Source organism: Cibotium barometz, chromosome 41 (genome assembly GCF_041138505.1).
Source record: "Cibotium barometz isolate CiBa-2024 chromosome 41, ASM4113850v1, whole genome shotgun sequence".
NCBI classification, from domain to species: Eukaryota; Viridiplantae; Streptophyta; class Polypodiopsida; order Cyatheales; family Cibotiaceae; genus Cibotium; species Cibotium barometz.
The window spans coordinates 37,708,543-37,729,929 of NC_141086.1; positions in this window are offsets into that span (position 1 = coordinate 37,708,543).

Here is a 21,387-nt window from a genome sequence, read left to right on the forward strand (position 1 = left end):
ATAAATAGTTAATATTGTTAAAAATATTCATTTTTTTCTCCGTCACTGTATCAAGCGAAATCAGGCTACCTTTTCCCATATCAAGCGTTCTCAATTCCCTGCCCGAATCAAGCGATTGCTCACATCCGATCCACTTGGATTTTCCACTTCGCTTCGTGCGGGTCTTCATTTTTTTTCTCCATCCCGCATCAAGCGATAAGACAAATCCAAACCTCCCGGATTTTCATCATCGCTTCGTTCGGGATTTTTAGAATTTTTACTTCTTGCCCGAATCAAGCGATAATCACCATCCATTATCTTTGGAATCCCTTCATCGCTTCGTTCGGGCTACTTCCTTTTTTTGTCCTATAATACAAATCGCGTGATCTGGTCTCCTTTTCTAGCTTCAATGGCAAGGACGAAGCAGACTGCAAGGAAAGTTTACCCACCATTGGAGACTGAAAAAGCTGAAGACAAGCCAGGTCCTTCCGAACAGGAAAAGCCCCTTCCAAAGCCTCGTGCGAGGGCGACAGCAAGAAAGAGATTGAATTATCAGGTGAAGTCCTTAAGAGAGATAAGAGCAGCACAGAAATCTACAAGTCTCCTCATCCCTCGACTCCCATTTACACGGGTTGTCAGGGATATATCAGAAAGGTTGGTTGGTAAAATGAGAAACACATATCTTCAGAAAGTTAGATGGGAAACCCAGGCCCTCATGTGTCTTCAAGAGGCTGCTGAAGATTTTTTAATTGACTTTATGAATGATGGCTACATTGCTGCTGCATTCGCTCATAGGATCACTCTTATGAGCAAAGATTTTGTGCTGGTGTCCAGACTTAGATATAAGTTTGACAAAGCTTTGGAGCCTATTCCAAGTCAAGATATGAGAGCTTTTGAAATTCTCAATATCCCTCCAGCAAGGCAACCCAAGCATTCTGTTGTTATTGAAGATATTTCTCATCCTTATGATACAAGAAAAGCTCAGGATATCAAAGAAGAAGTTGAAAAAGAGAGAGAGCAAGAGAAAATTTCAGAGGATGCACTTCTTTCTCAGCAAGCTGAGATTCTCCATTCTTCCCATTCAGAGCTTTATAAGAATGTGACAGGTCAGATGATAGTAGATGTGTCCATGCCTGGAGAAGATGAAGTGTATTGTGACATTGCCCCTGAGGACACAAGCATGCTTGTGAATCCTAATATTGAGATATCTGACACAGTCCTCTTCATCTGCCTGAGGTTTGTAGGGATTTGCTTTTGTTTTTTTGTTGAATTTCCCAGGAACCATATTTTGTTGACATGTTTTGTTTGTGAATCCAGATGTCTTATGAGGGATCTTCATGAATCAATGGCTGTGCAAGTGACAATTCTTGATCCCCTTATTACACAGTGCCTTTTCAATAGGCAGGGGGATCTAGCAAGTTTTCTCAAAAACTTTGATATGCTTACCTGCAATTACATTGTGTACCCTTATGTTGAAGTGTAAGACTCATTCTCAATTACCTTTTGCCTATTATAGACATGACAGTTTTCATTACTAATTTCAGTATTCATATTATCACAGAGGCCATTGGAGTCTTATTATTATCAATCTATTGGATAGAGATGTGATCTTTATGAACTCTTTGGCATCCATCCATGGGAGAAGTAAAATGTAAGAATCAATTTTGCCATGTGTTGACCCTCAAATTTCTTTTATGATTTCAATTATTTGGTTGACCTTCAAAATTTTTTGTTTGCAGTGCTGCCAAACTTATCTTGAGTTTTCTAGCCTCTACCTACAAACTTGAAGATTTTAAGTACTTCAATCAGGAAGTTCCCTTGCAAAAAGACTCAACATCTTGTGGATGGATGGTTCTTGCTAATGCTTGGAGATTTCTTGAGTCAAGGTTCAGAATGACAACACTTCCTGTAAGTTCATGAATAAAAACCATTGATTGATTTAGTGAATACATTGACCTGTTTTCTTACTTTCTTATTTTCTTTTGTCTTAGTTGCATGAGTATTCAGATTCTTGGGTAAGTTGGGTAAGGGAGAAGGCAGTGTCCATGGTTTTGAGCAGATCCATCAATCCATATGATCATGATTCTCCCTTCCCACCTGGATCCAAGGATACAACTTCAAAGAAAAGGAAAAGGGAGAAGAAGGAAAGCAAAGAAAAGGAAAAGACCTCTGCCAAAGAGAAGAAGAAGAGAAAGAAGAGCCCTTCCAAGAGCAAGTCTTCCAAGGGGAAAAAGAGCCATTCTAAAGAGAAGAGCCATTCTAAATTAAAGATCCCTCAGGCTACAGAGAAGATCCCTACCCCTCCTATTAAAGAGAAGAGCCCTAGCCCACTTGCTAAAGAGAAGACCCCCAGCCCTCCTGTCAAAGAGATGAGCTCTTCACCAGCTCAAGGGAAGACACCTATCAAAGAGAAGATCCCTAGTCCTCCTACCAAAGAGAAGAGCTCTTCTCCAGCTCAAGAGAAGACACCTATCAAAGAGAAGACCCCTGTCAAAGAGAGGAGTGCTGCTAAAGGTCTTCCTTTTCACTCACCAGTGAAATTTAAAATTCAGAAGCGTCGTTTGTCCAACAAAGGTAGTAAGAGGGCAAATGTTGGCTCTCCATTTAATTTCTTGTTCAAGTTCCCCAAGAAGACTGCCAAGTCTCCAAGGCCAACCTCCAAAGAATCTTCTCCAAAACCAGACCCCACTGCCAAATCTCCCTCGCCAACACGTGAAGGTCTAAAAGAGGAGCCCAACTTACCACCATTAGGGGAATCCACTCTAAAGTCTTCCTCTCCAACACCTCAAGTGCTGAAAACTCCAGAACTAGAACCTCAATCAGCAAAATTTGATCGAAGCAAACAGAAGAGAGAAAGATTCTCTAAAGATGCAGGGTCATCTCATGCCAAAAGGAAAGTTGATTTTGCAGAGTGATTCCACATATTGTATTTGTTTTGTTCATTTTGTCCATATGAACACACAATTTTTGGGTTAATTTTCTATAAAATTCTGTATCAATAATTTGATATCAATCTGTTAAACCTTGTTTTGTGTCGCGAACAATTTGAAGCCCAATTTTGTGAAGAAGACGAGACGAAATCTAGCAGAATATATTAATTACATTATCATTTTCAACTATACAAACTTGCCCTTGCAAGTGGCTCAAATACAACTTTTTTTGGGGGGAGACATGTGATGCATGAGGTTACACTCTCCATCCTTGTACGGATAACAATATCATCTACTTTGAATCTATATTCAGGTGATATTTCATCCAGAAACTCAAGCGACTCTCTAACATGTTGTAGTCGCCAGTTTGATGTTACTATGAGTTTCCTAGGATCTATGAATGGATGGACTATGATGTTAAATTCAAACTCTGGACAATTCTCTTCAGAGTCCAAAGGGACCCAACTACCAAGCTTGCTTTTCCATCTCCTATAGTCATAGCCCAAAACTAAGGATTGGCGACACAGTTGGTATGAGATGGACAAAGAATTTGGGCTTACTCTACAACTGATATTGTCCCCCATATGAAAAGTTTCCTTGGTACTCCATCCTTCTCCAAGTACAGTGTCCAGATCAGTCAAAGATAGTCTTCTATTAAGCCACATCGTTCTTGTCCTCTCCAATTCCATTGTTCTGAAACATGCCACAAAGACATGTATAGGCAAGAACCATTGAAGTTTAATCCTTCTTGAAATCCTTCCAGGAGACATTGCTTTAAGAATATCATCTTTGATTTTGGATTTGAAGCTTGTTATGGTATTTGGATCAGGAACTTCCCATTCTAGTGACATTATTGTGGGAATAGGTATGTCATACAATTCTCCATGAACACCTTCTCTTGATGGAACCCTGTATTCTGCAAAATACACAAATAAATCCACTGATTTGTAAAATGAAGGTGGTTTGTCTGCGTACATGACATCTGCAATCCCCTTGTGAATTGCCTTGAATGTGCCACTTAAGCTCTCAACAGGCTGCCACTCCACAGCTGTTGACGGAAAGATAACTGAAATGAAACAAACAACAAATATATCAGAAAGAGAAATATTGTGTTGTGTCAAATAGATAAAGGTTTGTTGAATTACAGTAAGAATGGAGAATTGGATGTTCATCCAAGTTCAACACCATGTCTTTGGCCATGTAGACATGTTGAACTTTTGTAAGCCAGCCATTGTCGGTCACTTTGAATGCAAGAACACGACCTTTCCAATGGGATTTCACTTCATTTCGCTTGGTTCTTTTCACCCTGTGGGCACCTTTGCAAGAGGGAAGCATTGTTACCCAATCATTCACACGAAAAGACATGGGTTTCCAAACACCATCTTCTCTCGTGTTATGAAAATCACAAGAAGTAATATTATGAGAAGGACGACGTGAGGACGCCATAGAAGCTCACAGATAAGAGAAAAATAGTAAATCTTTTGAATAGTGAATCTTTTGAATAGTGAATCTTTTGAAAGTGCAAAGAAGAAAGAATAAACCATATGCCAAAATGAAAGGAAGGCGGAAAGTAGACGTCTGATGTTTTGTCATTAATAGCGTTGTTTTCAAGGCCTGAAAAGGGGATTTCGTATCTTAATGCTTGATTTTTTGAAATAAAAAATGGAACATGATGTCACTATTTTGGACCCAAACTTTAATGTTGGCCATCGTAAACGGCTAAATTTAGCCGTTTTAGCCGTTCGCCACTAAAATAGAACCGTTAAGAAGACATTTGGAGGAGACAAGAATGCCATACTTTTGTATACGTGTCAATTCACAATTGGATAATTTCTTAATCCTTGGATTAACAAACAGCCCTTTTCTAGCCGTTTTTGGCCCTAATGTTTGGATGTGACAAACTCTCACTGTGTCTACACAGGTTACGGATATAGTGATCTGATTCTAGATTTTGATTTGGGTTTTTTGGATGTGCCATTGAGAGTACACAGGTTACCGATATAGTGATCTGGATGGTCAACATGTTTTAGATTTTGATTTGGGTTTTCTAGGTGTGCCATCTTTTGATCAGGATCCGGATTCTTCTTCTATGGATGTCATTGGTGATGATCTTCATGGTGGTGTTACCATATGTGATCTAGATATTCATATGGATGATCATACCTTTGATGACGACGATGATGTGCCTGAGTTAGAGCATGATGATGCTCTAGATGATGTTCAACTAGAGGAGCATATTCTTGTTCTAGTACCTATGGTGGATCATTGTGATTTGTTGATGGTGTTCTCTTTGGAGGATAAATCTAACCGCCCATGATTTCTTGATGTAGATTGCTTCGATCCTATTTGGCATGGTTTTATGGTGATGATTGTTTACCATGTGCTTCATTGACACATTTCCTTGGTTGTGTGCTTTTTTTGGTACATGAATCGTGACGCTGGAGGATCTACATTGACATATCTTTTTAGTGATAGGCTATTTTTTACCTATGATGTAGACACTTGTGTTTCATATAGATTCTTCTATTTCATTCCATGTTCTTAGAGTGTGGACATTATTATTCATGCACAGTTCTACATTTTCATATTGTATGATATAGCATGGTATCGTATTTACATGTTATGTGAACAACATTGGAATGAGCCTATTATATTTGTGGGTTTTGAGTCATTGGAGATACTCTCCAATCCATTGGGTGTGCCATGTCAAAAATGCAAAGGAAGAGGAAGATACTAAAACATATATTTGGATTTCAAAGGTTTAGAGCGTTGCCAAAATTCAACACCTTTGCCAAAAAGCGATGCTTCTAGAGCGTTTGCCCTCCAAAAGGAATGGCTTAAAGATTGTACAACTCAAACTTTAACACATGACTTCAACAAATGGGAGGTGCAAGGCCGAGGTCATTGCGGGGCCAGCAGCCAGCGCCATTCCAACAGGAGATGTCGTCAGCCAGCTGCCGTAGAAATGGAAGAAACCCGAGATTAGGATTCGTGCATATTATTAGCTCACTTGCACTTATTCAAGTCTAGTGTTGTCATCTCACTAGTGTAGGATTAGTTTATGCTTAGGTAGATGTCTTGTCATTAGGAGAGTTTGATCCATGATTCTCAACAATAATTTCCCTATAATAATAGAATACTTGTGAGCTCCCCTTCTTCTCTTGCTTGCTTGTGCTCTATTGAATATTGTTGCATGCTTGATGACGGCTTACATTAGATAGGTTTTCTTCTTGCATTAGATAGGATTGTTTATAGGTTTTTGCTTGCATTAGATTCCTCTTGTTTCCAAGCCTTTTGTGAGAGAGAACCATCGTAAAGGATCATCTCTATTTGCCTCCATCTAGGCCAAGAGATCTCTCCCTTTCGGAAGGAGCAACGGAGTGAGAACGTGATGGGCAAGCTAGCGGAGACGTACATAGGGAAGTTACATTTGTGGCTCATTTGTGGCTCCTCTAAGGCAAGGCCAAACAACACATGCTTCGGTAAGGCTAAGGTAAGCTCTTAACTTGAACACTCCTCTATAGAAAACCAAAAATAAAGATCCATATCCTCATTCCCTACACTATTGTGATAAAAACCTCTAAGAATTTGTTTTCTTTCAACAAAACGATGGAAAACGAGGGCATGTCTTCAACAAGGAGAAATCGATCCCAACTTCGGATATTCTTTTTTATCTTGTAGGATATTCAAAAAGAGCCACCTTTTATCTTGTTTTTAGGATATTCGAAAAGAGTCACCTTTCATCTTGTTAAGATATTTGAAAAGAGCCACCTTGGCACAAGAAATATAAATATTTTGAGAAGAAAATGAGATAAAAGAAGAAAAAAAAAGTTTAAAAAACATACAAAGGAAGGATACCAAAAAGTAATATACACTCTCTCTTCACTCTATATGGAGGTTTCGAAGAGCAGGATCACCCTCTGAAGTAGTTATTATACGTGGATAATCTTAGGAAGCAGGTCACTTTCTATGAGAAAGTAGCACTCAAGCTTGTGGGAGGCGAACAACATAGAAGAGAAGGAGAGGCTGGACAACAAACTGATATCGTGCATGTCTATGATCACCAAAGCACCTCTCTTTGGACACATCATTGACAAGACAAGAAGTTGTGTTTACAAAACATTAGTAGCAATTCAAATACCCAAGCAGAAGATACTAAAGATAAAAAAACTTGTACAGCTTTTTAGAAGGTCGTACAAGCACATGGTGAGTGTAGGCTTTCCATTGTGCATAAAAAAGCCGAGAATCCTACTATCAAGAAGAACGAGCAATATCATCAAACTCGCATACCTAAAAAAAGATCAGATTGAACAAGTCGCAATCTACATGGTGCTGCAACATAAACGAGACCATTATGGTTGGAGAATCAAAATTTAAAGTGAGTGCTAAGTGTATGAAATTACATCATATGTCATCACTTCTTTTTTAGAACTTTAAATCGCACTTCCTTTAAACTAAAATTTCACTATATGTCATCACTTTAAATCACATTTCCTTCAAACTAAAATTTCACTATATGTGATCACTTTACATCACACTTCCTTCAAACTAAATTTTCATTATATAAAACCTTACTCTATAGTGTGTTTTTCATACATTCTACCTAATTAATAAATGGCTTTCTCGAGCGCTTGCAGGTCCCTATACTCTGCAGATATGCTCGTAGGGCATTGCATTCTCAAAAATTGCATCTGAGGTCGTTTCGGGCTCCGTTTTTGCATTTCAATTTCTACACAGGTGTTTTCATCAGTTTGTGCAAAAATTTCGATAGTGCAGTTTTCTGCAAAACAGGCATACGTATTCTACTATGGACTGTGCTACATAGCACGAGTTGTTTTCTGTTCAGTCTTTGCTTCATTAAATGTAGCTTTTGCATCAGTTTCAGTCAGTGGGGCCATGGCTGATAAATAGCAATGATGTATTTCGCATGTTGTCTGCTCTACTGATGACAAATTGGATGGAGACAGCAACTACCCACTTTGGGCATACATGATGCGGCATGTTTTGGTTGCAAAAGGAGTGTGGAACATTGTGCAGGGTATGGATGTACGTCCAGGTTCTGTGGATGTAGGATCTGTTGAGGATGTTGCAGGTTCTAGCAGCTCTACTGTTGCTGCTGTTTTACCCACTGCTGAACAAGCTCGTTGGGATGGTAAAGATACACAGGCTCATGCCTTGATTGCACTTTCTGTCAAACGTAACATCACCCCATATATTCGTTCAGCTAAAACAGCAAAACATGCTTGGGATATTCTAGTTGGTTTGTATGCAGGTCGTAACGAGGCAAAAATCTCTTACCTGCGTAAAGAGCTAGAATCGAAGATTATGCAGGAAGATGATGACATGAATGTTTTTCTTGCTGAGATTAAAGATCTCAAGGAACAGTTGATTTCTGCAGGTGAGATTATTCCTGATCATTCTCTTATGCAGAGACTGTTCTTGATGCTTTACCTGAGTCATATCAGACTTTTGCTTCCACGTGGAGACTTGTTACTAAGGACAGACCTGATGTTGTTTAGTATGATACTTTAGTCAACAAGCTCTTGGAAGAAGCGCAGTCCAGGCAAAACAATGCTAGGCAGCGTGCAGTTGATCAGGCATTTGTTTTACTACCCAGCAGAGAAGAAGTGGTAAGGCAGTCCCTTCCACTGTTTCTTCTCCTATTAATAGGTCTGCAACTTCTTCTCCTTCCACAGGTAGCAATAATAGGTCTGAGAAGGCTAGACTTGACAAAGGCAAGAAAAAGATAAGGTGAAACTATTGTAAGGCAACAACTGATCATGTCATTAAGAATTGCCCTAAGCTAAAGGCTAAAGAGGCAAAGAAGAAAGAGTCAAATGCAGCCACAATAGCGGATGCTTCTACAAATGCAGATTCTGCAAATGTTATGCAGGATACAGAATGGGCGTTTAGCATGTATTGCCAGTATGACCCATCTGTACATGATGCATGTTTGGCAGTTTCTGTTGACTCTCATGTATGGTATTTTGACATTGGTGATACAAAGCACATTACCTCGCATCGTGATATGTTCACTTGTCTTGAGGCTGTCCCTAATGGGAATACGTCACATGTGCCAATAATGCTTCTTACCCAGTGAAGGGCATTGGTAAAATTATGCTTACTGCTGCAAATGGTAGCGCTTTCACACTTTCAGATGCTTTGTATATGCCAGGGATAAAGAAGAATCTATTGTCTATCTCTGCGCTTACTAGACTTGGACTTGTAGTCAAATTTGTGGATGACAGATGTAGTGTTCATGATTTGACTTTTGGTGATACGATTATTATATCTGGCACCTTGTTTCATGGGCTCTATAGGCTCAATTCTTATAACAAGTGTGTGGAAGATTCAGCAAATGCAGTTTCTAATGAAAAGGCAGTCACATCCAAAACTATGGCATGCTCGTTTTGGTCATCTGAACTTTGCTAGTTTGTTGCGTTTGTAGAAATTTGATATGGTTGCTTCATTGCCCCCTCTTGAGGCACCATTGAAACATGTTTGTGAAGGCTGTATTTGGGGCAAAATGTAGCGTTCTGTGTTTCCAAAGGATGGTTCTGTGCGGGCCACTCGCAAATTGCAACTTGTACATAGTGATGTATGTGGGCCTATGCAAACTCTGTCATTTGGTAAACACTTGTACTTCATGACTTTCATTGATGATTACTCAAGGCATGCATGGGTATATCCACTGAAGGCAAAGTTCGAAGTGTTTTTGTGCTTCAAACAGTTTTTGCTTATGGTTGAAAATGTATCCAATTGTACTGTAGGCACCCTCCATTCTGATCGAGGGGGGGAGTGCATGTCTAAAGAGTTTGATGCATTTATGGCTAGTCGTGGGATAAAACACCAATGTACAATGCCATATATCTCTCAGCAATGGTGTTGCTGAGAGGAAAAATAGGTCACTTATGAGATGGCACGATGTATGGTCAAGAGCCAAGCGTTGCCGCATGCATTTTGGCTTGAGGCTGTCATGTGTGCTGCATATGTACTCAACAGGTGTCCCACTATGGCCTTACAGATGGCCTTGCAGTCTGTTACTCCATACGAAGCTTGGCATGGCAGGAAACCTTCTATTGGTCACTTGCGTGTCTTTGGTTGCTTGGCCTATGCTTTAGTGCTTATGCAACAACGTAGAAAATTGGATGATAAGTTTGTCAAATGCATTTTTGTTGGTTACAATGCTGAGAGCAAGGGTTACAGATTGTATCATCCGCAGTCAAAGCGTATCTTGATTAGTCGAGATGTTTTTGTGGAAGATGATGTGCAGCCTTTGTTATCATGTACCAAAGAGACAGGTGTGAGCTCACAGGATGTATTTGATACATTGTTGCCTTTCTTTACAGGTGGGAATTCAAATGTAAGTCCTAATGAGGCAAATATTCAACCTATGCAGATTTCAAACGACATCATAGATTAGCCTGTTTCTGATGCAGATTTACAGGATGTAATTTATGAGGATAGGGCTGAAAATGAGCAGGCTAGAGGTATGCCTAAATGGCTGGTGCAAACCTTGCGTGATAGTAAAATTGATGCACCTATGTCTAGTCGTACTCGTTCACGTTTTCAGCATGCCTCTTATGCATCAGATTGTTATGCTTTAGCTGTGTCTAGTATGTGTGAAGACGAAGAACCTCTTTCATTTGATGAGACACAAAAATCAAAAAATTGGTTGGCTGCAATGCAAAGTGAATATGATGCTATAATGAAGAATGGTACATGGTCTTTGTGTGATTTGCCTATTGATAAAAAGGTCATTGGATGTAAGTGGGTTTTTAAGTTGAAACGAAAGCCAGATGGCAGTGTTGATCGCTATAAGGCTAGACTTGTTGCAAAGGGTTATGCTCAAGAAAAGGGCATTGATTTTGATGAGACCTTTGCTCCCACTTGTCGTATGACTACCATTCGTAGCATTTGTGCATTGGTAGCTCATAATGGTTGGAATGTACATCAGCTGGACATCAAGACTACGTTCTTGAATGGAGATTTGTATGAGGAGGTGTATGTATCGCAGCCTCGTGGTTTTGTTCAAAGAGGGCAGGAAAATAAAGTGTGCAGGTTGAAAAAAGCTTTGTATGGTTTAAAGCAAGCTCCACGAGCTTGGTATGAAAAGATACATGCATATTTGACTGCACATGGTTTTCAGAATAGTCCAACAGAAAGCACTTTGTATGTTAAACGTGTGGATGATGTACATCTAATCATTGCTCTCTATGTCGATGACATGCTGCTCACAGGACCAACTGAGAGTCATATTGCTGATTTTAAGGCTGATTTGAATGCCTCTTTTGAGATGTCAGATTTGGGGCATTTGCATCATTATTTGGGGATACAATTTAAGCAGTCTGATGGAGGTATTGCTTTGTGTCAGACAAAGTATATTGAAACATTATTGCGGAGATTTGGCCTTGAAGACTGCAAGCCTATTGCTACTCCAATGGAGACAGGTTTGAAGTTGAGTCTTCATGATGCTGGAGATCACTTTGATGTCACACTCTATCAAACAGCTGTTGGTTGCCTCATTTATGTATGCATTACGAGGTCAGACATTCAGTTTGTAGTCTCACAGGTGAGCAGGTTTATGTATAGCCCAGGGTCTCAGCATTGGAAGGCAGTTAAACGCATCTTTCGCTACTTGAGTGGCACCATACATCTTGGGTTGTTTTATCCCAAGGGGGGATCGTTGCCGCTAGATTTACATGCTTTTTCGGACTCAGATTGGGCTGGTTGCTATGACACAAGAGTGTCCACAAGTGGTTTTTATTTCATGCTCGGTAGCTCATGCATATCTTGGTTGAGCAAGAAGCAACCTACTGTGGCCACTTCTAGTTGTGAAGCTGAGTACAGGGCAGCTTTCACAGCTACGGTTGAGTGTATGTGGCTCAGACGGCTTATGGTGGGGCTGACTTGGGTGTTGGACAGGAGTCTGCTACCTCTATCTACACTGACAGTCAGAGCGCATTGGCAGTTGTTGCGAGAAACCCAGTTTTTCATGCTCGCACAAAAGCACATTAAGGTGCATTATCACTATGTCAGGGAGAGACTCTCAGCAGGAGAGATTCGCTTGGCCTATGTGCCAACACAGGACAACCTCGCCGATCTTTTCACAAAGGCGCTTCCTCGTGAGAAGTTCGAAGCTTTCCGGAAAGCTTTGGGCTTGCTCCCCTTTGTGGACTGATCTACTTCGGGCATGGCACTTCCCTATACATGAGTGCTAGCTCTCGTTCACACCATCACTCCCAAGGGGGATTTGTTGCCATATATATAGGCAGTGATGTGTGTGAACATACTTAGAACCGCCGGGGTACTTTTTCCCTCTTTAGGAGGTTTTCTCCCCCGGCTTGTATATACGCCCGTCATTCTAGGGCTAACTTATCTTTTATACATTGACACAATCTAATACTGTGTGTTGTGTGCATTCTTGCTTCTTCTTCTCCAAGCTTTGTGTGCTTTCCTGCAACCCTAATTCCAATAGCTTTGTAATTATTTTATTAGGTCATTTTTGTCCAACAGTCACCCTTTATGATCGTGCAATCTTTGACCATTCATTCGTCAAATTTGTTGTTGAAGATACATATGGCAATACCTCAAGTAAGTTTAAATTTTGTTCCAATATAGAAGCAAGTCGAAGACATTCCACCATAAGTCATAAGAGTTTGGACGGTTAATGAGGGCCATGTGGAGATATCTGAGTCATTGTGATGTGTATAAGATATTCAGACAAAAATAAACTTTCAAGTGTGTTAATTAAAAATAAATAATAAAGAATTCATTTGTTGGTGGCTCAATTGGAATCAACCCTCATAAATTGTTTAAAACTTGCCCAATTGGTGGCCAAAGCTCAAGGAAATTTTTAAAAATTTTCATGAATTTTTAGGGCACTTTTGGGCTTAAAAATGGCTATTTTGGGTTTTAAAAAATAATGTTTTTTGAGACCAAAAAGCACTTTTCATTTTTTGGAAATTGCTGGAAAGAGAGAAAATAATTTGCAAAATCTATGGTGGTGGATGGTGGGCCAGAGATTTTTAAAAAATATGAGGCTTGATAGCTTATCTAAAAGCTTTAAGATAAGCTTTTTAAAGCTTAATAGCTTTAAGCGTTTTAAAGCTTATAAGGTTAAAAGAAACTAGTTGGCCATAAATAGATTTGTTTGAGAAATTAAAGAAGTGGGAAGGTTTGAGAGTACCCTTTCATATCAAAATTGATTTATGCAACTCAGTGTTGAATGCCTATGTTATATTCCTAAGTCCAATGCTTAAATTTGGGAAGTGTCACTGGAAGGAGAATATTGGTACTATTAGGGATTTCTTATGGAGAAATGATGTAGGTAAGAAAAGAGTCCCTGCATGGTTGTCTTGGGAGAAGCTAGCAGTGCCAAAAAATGAAGGAGGCATTGGTATTATACATCTGCCCGCCCATTGTGATGCTAGGAGGATCTTGATGTTACCTAGGATGCTGTCTTAAATCCCCACTTAGACCTTGATGATCAGGGAGATGGTGGAACTGACGGAGGTTTTGGCCAGAGGGAGATGGGGGAACTTAACTTGGATAGACAAATTGTTCTCAGTTACTCCTCTGAAAATTACATGCTCTAATTTCTACAAAATGCTTTGCAACAGCTAGAAAGATAAGCTGAGCCTTATGGTTTGGGATGGTGGAGGGAGAGTATCAAGGAATTCCATGTTGTCACTTGGGTTATGGTGGACTCACAAGTTACCCTCCTCTTGCTGCATTGGATGTTGAGGTCGCTAAGTGTCTTAATAACAAAGGTATTAGACACCTGGCTCATTGATGGGACAGTAATAGTGCTGGATGGAAAGAGTTAAATCTATTATCCCTAGAGTTTTAGCTAACCAAAAAAGAGAGAGACTTGATGATGCTTTCACAGCCTTTATTGAGAACCCGGTTGGCACAAGACCTACTGTTAAGGTGTGATCAAAACATGGAGGGCTACTAGAAAAACAATCTCCCCAGGGCTGTACTACTGAGGCCATGATGGAGGCTTGTTTACTGCTGGGATATCAGATTTTTTTGGGAGATCAATCAAGTTTTTATGTGAAGATGAAAGATGGGACTTCCTTTGTAAAATTCTAAACGAGATAAAAAAGGAGTAGAGTAGTGTGGATGTGGGGTAATAGAGGTTGTGAGAAAGTCGGGTGTGGGTGTGATATATGTTGATGGTCTGATATATATACTTTATTGTTTGCAAAAAAAAAAATGGTTGGCTACCTGCGCTAAGCAAAATCGACAAAGTGATTAAGGCAGAGAATTTGCCATGCACTATTGGAACAGGGAGGGTGAAGACAGTCAACTAAAAATCTTGATAAGAGTAGAATTGAAGCCTTGAAGGTATGAGAAAAAACATCTACGATGGCCGATTACTATCATATTTTGGGTGGTTTTGAAAAATGGTTTTCACATTTGGTTACCTTGTGGGTAAAAGGATTATGGGTTTTGGTTATCCAATCGATAAAAACAATCTTTCCCTTTGAACCTTATCCCCTTGTAATTTGTAATTGAAAAATTACATTCTCGCATTCCAAAGCTTCTTTGTCTTTTAGTTCTTCACTGGCTTCAAACTTTGCAGTTTAATCTTGGCTCTGATACCATCATTGGAGGAAAACAATCCAATAAATTAATTGTAAAGTAATAATTACAAAACATAGAATAAAAATTACACATAACACAAGATTGGGTCCAATTTGTGCCCACACAAGAGTGAGCCCACACATCCTATTGGTGTAATTTAATCATATTTCTTGAAATTACTTGTGGGGCTTAAAATAGTATCCACTTTTATAAATATGTTGACTTTTACAAAAAATAGTCAAACATGCAAGCTAAAAATAGTTATAAACCTTGAACTTTATAAATGTGTACATCTCTTATAAAATAAAATATGCACAAGGAAGATTTCACACGTCCCAATAAATATATACATTGACAATAAATATGGAACTCACTTAAATGGAATAATTGTGCGTGTTGCCACAAAATCAAATAGTATTCTTTTGGCACCCAAAAAATGGAATAATGGTGCGTGTTGCCACAAAATCAAATAGTATTCCATTGACACCCAAAATCAAGTGTCTCAAAATCTTCCTGATCATCACCACCAGCTCGCCTCCTCATTATATCCAAACCAAGGATTTGCACTTCATCAACTATGCCAATAAATTAATAAATTTATTGATTAAAAATATAAATAATCATACAAAACTCATAACATTAAGACGATGCACGCATGTATGGAATCACTCGTGTATGCATAAAGTAAGCTACGGCCGCCTAGATTTAGAAAGGAGTCCCAATCTAAACCTATCTATGAGAACTCATAATAATGGAAAACGTGGGAATATAAAATTCCATGAATTAACTCCTCTCATAACATGCCTTTGAGCTGAACAATCCAACTCCTAAATGTGGGTGTACTAGCCGTTATCCTCACTCCATTATCACACCAAAATGCTCCTTTGCTAAGGGGTTAAAGAAAGAGCTTCCCTTGCCAAGATGGTGGCAATAAGGATATATCTTTTACAGTGGTTTTGTCTCACAAAAGTGGATTGGAAAGAAGCTAATAGAAGAGGGAAACTTGTAATCATACCTATCTAGCATGCATTTCAATAGCATACATGTAAACAAGAGTAGAGAAGAAAATAACACCATTATGTGCGACCGGTGGATTGGTGCTGGATGGACCACATGGTATGACGGATGACAGCGGACTACCCAGGAATGTATATAAGCACCGATGGAGCAAAATGATGTGTATGAAGAGTTTTTTAAAATTTGGACTATCTGAGCGATGTACCTATAAGAAAATCCATTTGTACTAGCTATATGGGGAGTGTCTACCCACTAAGTGGCAAGCCAAAATAAGCAATAAAAGGAGAGTTTAGGGATTTAACACACAAACTTGTTTGTAGATGTTGGTCAACTTGCCGTTTAGTGGTTCACCAACTAAGGCTGGGTTCAGACGTCTCGACCATAGCATACCCTCAATGAGAGCGCAAGCAAATGGTGTCCCGACATGTGGAGATCCTTATTCACACCACCCGGAGGCAACCACAGCATGATTTCAAGCTGGCATGTCATTCCCTTGCAAACTCTACCACCCTGGCACCCTCGCCCACCCACTAGTTTTCTGAAAATCAACCAATAATATTCTTTGCTTAATTTTCCTGCCATTATGTAGCTTGTGTTCACCTACAAATATCATAACTGCACACATGTTTATTCATTATGTAGCTTGTGTTCACCTACAAATACCACAACTCCACATGTGTTTATTCATTGTGCTTTCTCTACAATGCTCATAGTTCTTCCCTCCAGCTCCTCTTTCACATTGTTTACAGGCAAATACTTCTTCCCTCTAGCTCCTCTTCCACATTGTTTTCAGGCAAATAGTTCTTCCCACCCGCTCCTCTTCCACATCGTTCACACCATCACCTTATTGCTTCTTCCCCTTAGCTCCTTTTCTAGAAGCTTGCAGAGGCACATTATGGCAATATTGTAGATCTTCTTGGGCGTGCGGATAACCTCAAGAGGCTAGAAAATATATTAGAGAGGACGTCATCTTTCACGAGTTCAAGTTGTCCATTAACCAAAGGTACATTTGTTTCTAATGTACCTTATTTTTGTTCATAAATTTTTTTAAGTTAGATTTTTTAAATTGTTAAATGTTCTAATTCTAACAACATTGACTAGTTGATTTTTTTTAGTTTTGTATTATTTATTTGGTTTAATGTTAAACAAAATTATATCTATGTTCAGAATGTATTTCATTTTTATTCTTAAGTTATTAATTTTAATAAGTTTAATATTTTTTTATAAATGTTCAATCTTTTGCTCTCTAACATATTTTTTCATTTTGATTAAAAAACAGGGTTTTTTTACTAATGTGTTTAATGTTCTAATGTTTCCAATATTATTGCAAAAGGTTTCTCAAGTATCTAATCTTTTTCTCAAGTTGTTATTTTTTTAGTTTAAATTTTTTAATGTTTAATGTTCTAATTCTAACCATGTTCAAACTTTCAGCTCAAAATTAGTTCTTGCATTTTTAATTTTAATAGGTTTATTACTTTTTTATAATATTAAATCATTTGATCTCCAGCATGTTTTTTGAATTTGATAATAAACGGGGTCCTATTTTTATGTTTCTAATTTTTCTTATATAATCGATGATGATCATAATGAGGCCATTATGCAAACATGGTTGCATATGGTGGAAAGTGGGTCACTTAGCCAAGGGCAAGAAGACCTTAAACCGTAACAAAGGCCATGGTCGACGTGCATGTTGGGCCTATCCTCGGGGACATTATCTCTTGGAGCATTACTTGCTAGGTTCATATTCAACAAGTATGTTCAAACAGCATCTTCAAGTTAGTAGAGAAACATTCCATTATATATGTGGACATCTAGCTCCATGCATTCAACGCAATACCACAATGATGCATGAAGTAATAAGCTTGGAAAATCGGGTCAGTCTTTCCTTGCATAGACTTGCATCTAGCACGTCCTTGGAGGTTCTGGCAGATATGTATGGGTGTTCTAAGAGCAACACATGTGGCATTTGTTCTTGAGTTTTGCAAGGCAATCAAAGAGTCAGGATTAAGAGACTTTTACATACGATGGCCTTCAAAATCTCGACTAGTAAAGCTTGCTAGTGAATTTGAGGCAATTCATGGCATACCATATGTTGTAGGTGCCATTGATGGGTCACATATACCAATCATAGCCCCGAAGGCCAACCATGTGGATTACTTTAATCGTAAAGGGTTTCACTCAATCCTACTTCAGCTAACTGCGGCTACAAATTGCTTCATTGGGAGATATGATGTTGGATGGGCAGGTTCAATTCACGACTCTGTCAACTTTAGTAGGAGTGACATTGGTCGAAGATGTGAGAGAGGTGACCTTGGCATTTACTGTTTGGTTGGAGATTGTGCTTACTCTCCTCGACCCTACATGTTAGTACCATTTAAAGGATACAAGGAAGGGTTATCGCATTCAAAGTATCAATTGAACTTCATTCAATCTAGCACACAGATGCCAGTGGAGTGTGCCTTTGGAATGATAAAGGCTAGATTTTGAATTCTACTTAAGCAATGTGACATGGATCTTCAAAATGTTCTTGATGTTGTGGGAGCTTGTCTTGTGCTACACAACATTTGCATAGTCCATGGTGATGCATTTGACATGGATTGGGTGCGTGAGGCTAAAGCCAGTTTATAAATTGCATCTTTCGAAGAGGAAGGTCAAAAGAATACATTAAATTCACTTGTTGACAGTGAGACATATCACAGCAGCAGAGGAAGTTGATCGTGGGCAAAGAGGTGGTGACCTTGTGGAAGGGAATGGTTTGGGATCAGGTGTAGATCGTCAAAACAATTTGGCAAGAACAATGTATAGAGAGCATTCCAAACGGACCATTTAACAAGTGTTTGGTGACAACAATGATAACACCAGCTCTTCTTCATCTAATGGTGACATAGCTCTTTTTTTTCATTTGATCATCCATAATGTGGAGTGTCTTTTATGTTGCATCGAGTTATCGAATAAAATCTTTTTTTTAATGAATTGACACATTCATGATTCATTAGTTGGTGATTTCTCTATTGCATCAATGGCTCGGTTAATGTATTTTAAAATAATTAGTGGGAATGTTGTTTTATTAAAATAATGCTAATAATCCACCAAAATCATTTTTTTGTAGTGCGTTTAATTAATTTTATATGAGGTTTGCCTTGATAAACCTTGATTTTTTAATACCAAAAAGCTCTACCAAACAACATATCGCCATTTTTTTAAGAAAAAGGAGGTATTTTCAAGGCAAACCTGCCTTTTTTAAAAATGGCATGAACAACTAATATTTAACACCTTTGTATAGCATGATTGCAAAGGACGACGTGGCTCATGGAAAAGGTTCCGACAGGCGCTTCGTCTGAATTGGAGGAGGTGGGATTACTTGTTCTTTTCTTCACCCGCCAGCTCGACTACATTGTCGAGCTACAATGCAAGCCTAGGCCCACTCTAGGGTCCATTGCCACATGGCAATCTAGGGCCCCCCGCTTGCGTGATTTTATTTCTTTTATTTTTTTAGTTTCAGTTTTTTAATGTTGTGTGTGTGTGTGTGTGTGTGTGTGTGTGAGAGAGAGAGAGAGTGTGTGTGTGTGTGTGTGTGTGTGTGTGTGTGTGAAGAAATAGGGGGATTTTTTATTTTATTTTTTTTAATTAAGAAACATTAATCTAGGGATTTTTTTGTGTGTGAGTGTGTGTGGGGGGCGGTATAGAAAAAATTTAGAAGGAAGGAAAGTTAAACTTAGAGAGGGGGGTTCAAAAAATTAAGAAAGAGAAAGGAAGGGGGTAAAGAAAAAAGGAGGAGCTAAAACAGTTGACAGAGGGGAGGAGTGGGGTCTTTTTCAAAATTTTAATCAAGGTGAGGGGGGTTTCAAAAAGACGTGTGCTTATGTGTGGTGTGCGGATAGAGGGGGGGAGTGTACATGTGTTGGTGCATTTGTGAACATGTAAGTGCACATGCAATTGTGTGCATGTGCATGTGCTTCTTACATTGGCATGTTGGCTTTGAGGTTACAGATTTGTTGTGGCTAAGGACACATTACATGAATGCTCATGTGGATCCCTTCGGTTGAAGGTAGTCCCAACCATTAGCTCGTTACCTTTCCTTGTGTTCCTTATTCTGTCTGAACCTTGCACAAATAGAAGGGAATACCTTTTTCTTTAGGCTCGCGTATGTGAACTCACGGTTGTAGACTCATGCATGTAGACTCATGTCTATAGGCTCACGGCATTTTTATATAAACTAGGCTCACATATTTGACTTTTTTATATAAACTAGGCTCACAAATTTGACTTTTATGAAATAGACATACCTAGGCATAGACTTTTATGAATAGGCCTATGATAACATTGGTGACTAGGCAATAAGTCACGATTTGCCTTTTATGAAATAGCCTATGTGACAAGGTTAGTGAGTTTTATGAAATAGGCCTACCTAGGCACATACCTCATAATTTAAGGTTTTTTGAACTTGCCATAGGGGCGGTTAGGGTTCTTAATCCTAATTAATGGTAGCTGTACAAGGAATTATTTTTTAATTATTTTGGTTGAGTTTGCATGCTGTAAGCTACTAATTTCAACAATGCATGAATAAATCAACTTTCTCACTCTAATCCACACCTAATGGAGCTCAATGTTCATGTTTTAGAGTGGATTTCCTTCCTAATCACAATTTCTAAGCTATTTATAAGTTCAATGCAATGAAACTAAGTCTTTTGGGTTTTTCCCTAATGTAACTAGAATGCCCTAATGTAACAATCTTCAAAACAACATAAAAACAACAATCTAAACACATCCACCAAAGCTCCAAAACAATATGTTTTTCAAAGTTTAACCTCCTAATCAACGGCGAAAAATATTGGGTTTCACTATTACAAGTATAAGAAAGTATGTACTAGTCTTAAGCAAATATGTACACAAAGTCCTTAGACTTTTACTATTCAACATTAAGCACATGTTAAGGCCCCTAATATGTTCCAATACCATTTTATAAAAGATAGGTAGAGTGGGTAAGAAGGTAAACGATAGGTCGGGCCAGGTGAAACAATGTTAACTCATGAAGTGTTTAATAATGATCCAGGCAACTTATGAAGTGGTTAATAATGGTCCAAATAACTATGAAGTGATTAATAATGCTCCAAGCAAGATATCAATAGGGATTTCTTTCATTTCATGTGATTTACGAAACGTGGCTATAACAGCCCCAGAATGAAAATGGTGGTCTTTGTGTACAAAATATTATCTAACACACATGCTCCCTCCCACTCATGTCATTGGAAAACCCTAGTTGAAGGTGCAAAAAAACAAAAAAAAAATGGGTGGTGATGACATTTTTGTGCCAATGGGAGGAAAATGAATAGTGGAAGGCCTCTAAGATTACCAAAAAATTTGATTACACAAGTGGGATAAAAAATGAAGAGGGATAGCATGAGCTTTAGACATAAAAGCAAGACCAATATCTTGATTATTTTTTATGAAATAAAAGACCATCAATATCCATATATTGAATTTGTAACAAAATGCAAGACCATTAGTGGCTTCATAAACCCAATAAAAGCCGATTATAAGTCTTCTCTACTACCTTCGAAGAATCTGATTTTTGCACTTAAAATAAATTCTAAAACAAAAGAAAATGACCAAAGCAACTCCTAAATAGTAGTTTAATTATTAAATTAAAATTAAAATCTCTTTATGAAAACATTGTCACGAAACAAATTTTAGTATTACCCTTTGCATTAATTTATTGTGCTCACCCATTAACCCATGAGCACGAAACATTTAACAAAACACTCACACTTTGCAAAATACATCGGGTCATGTATGATAATACAATAGAGGTGAAGAGTTTAGTGAGATCAATCTCACATCATGATATAGAGATCCTAATCAACTGCTA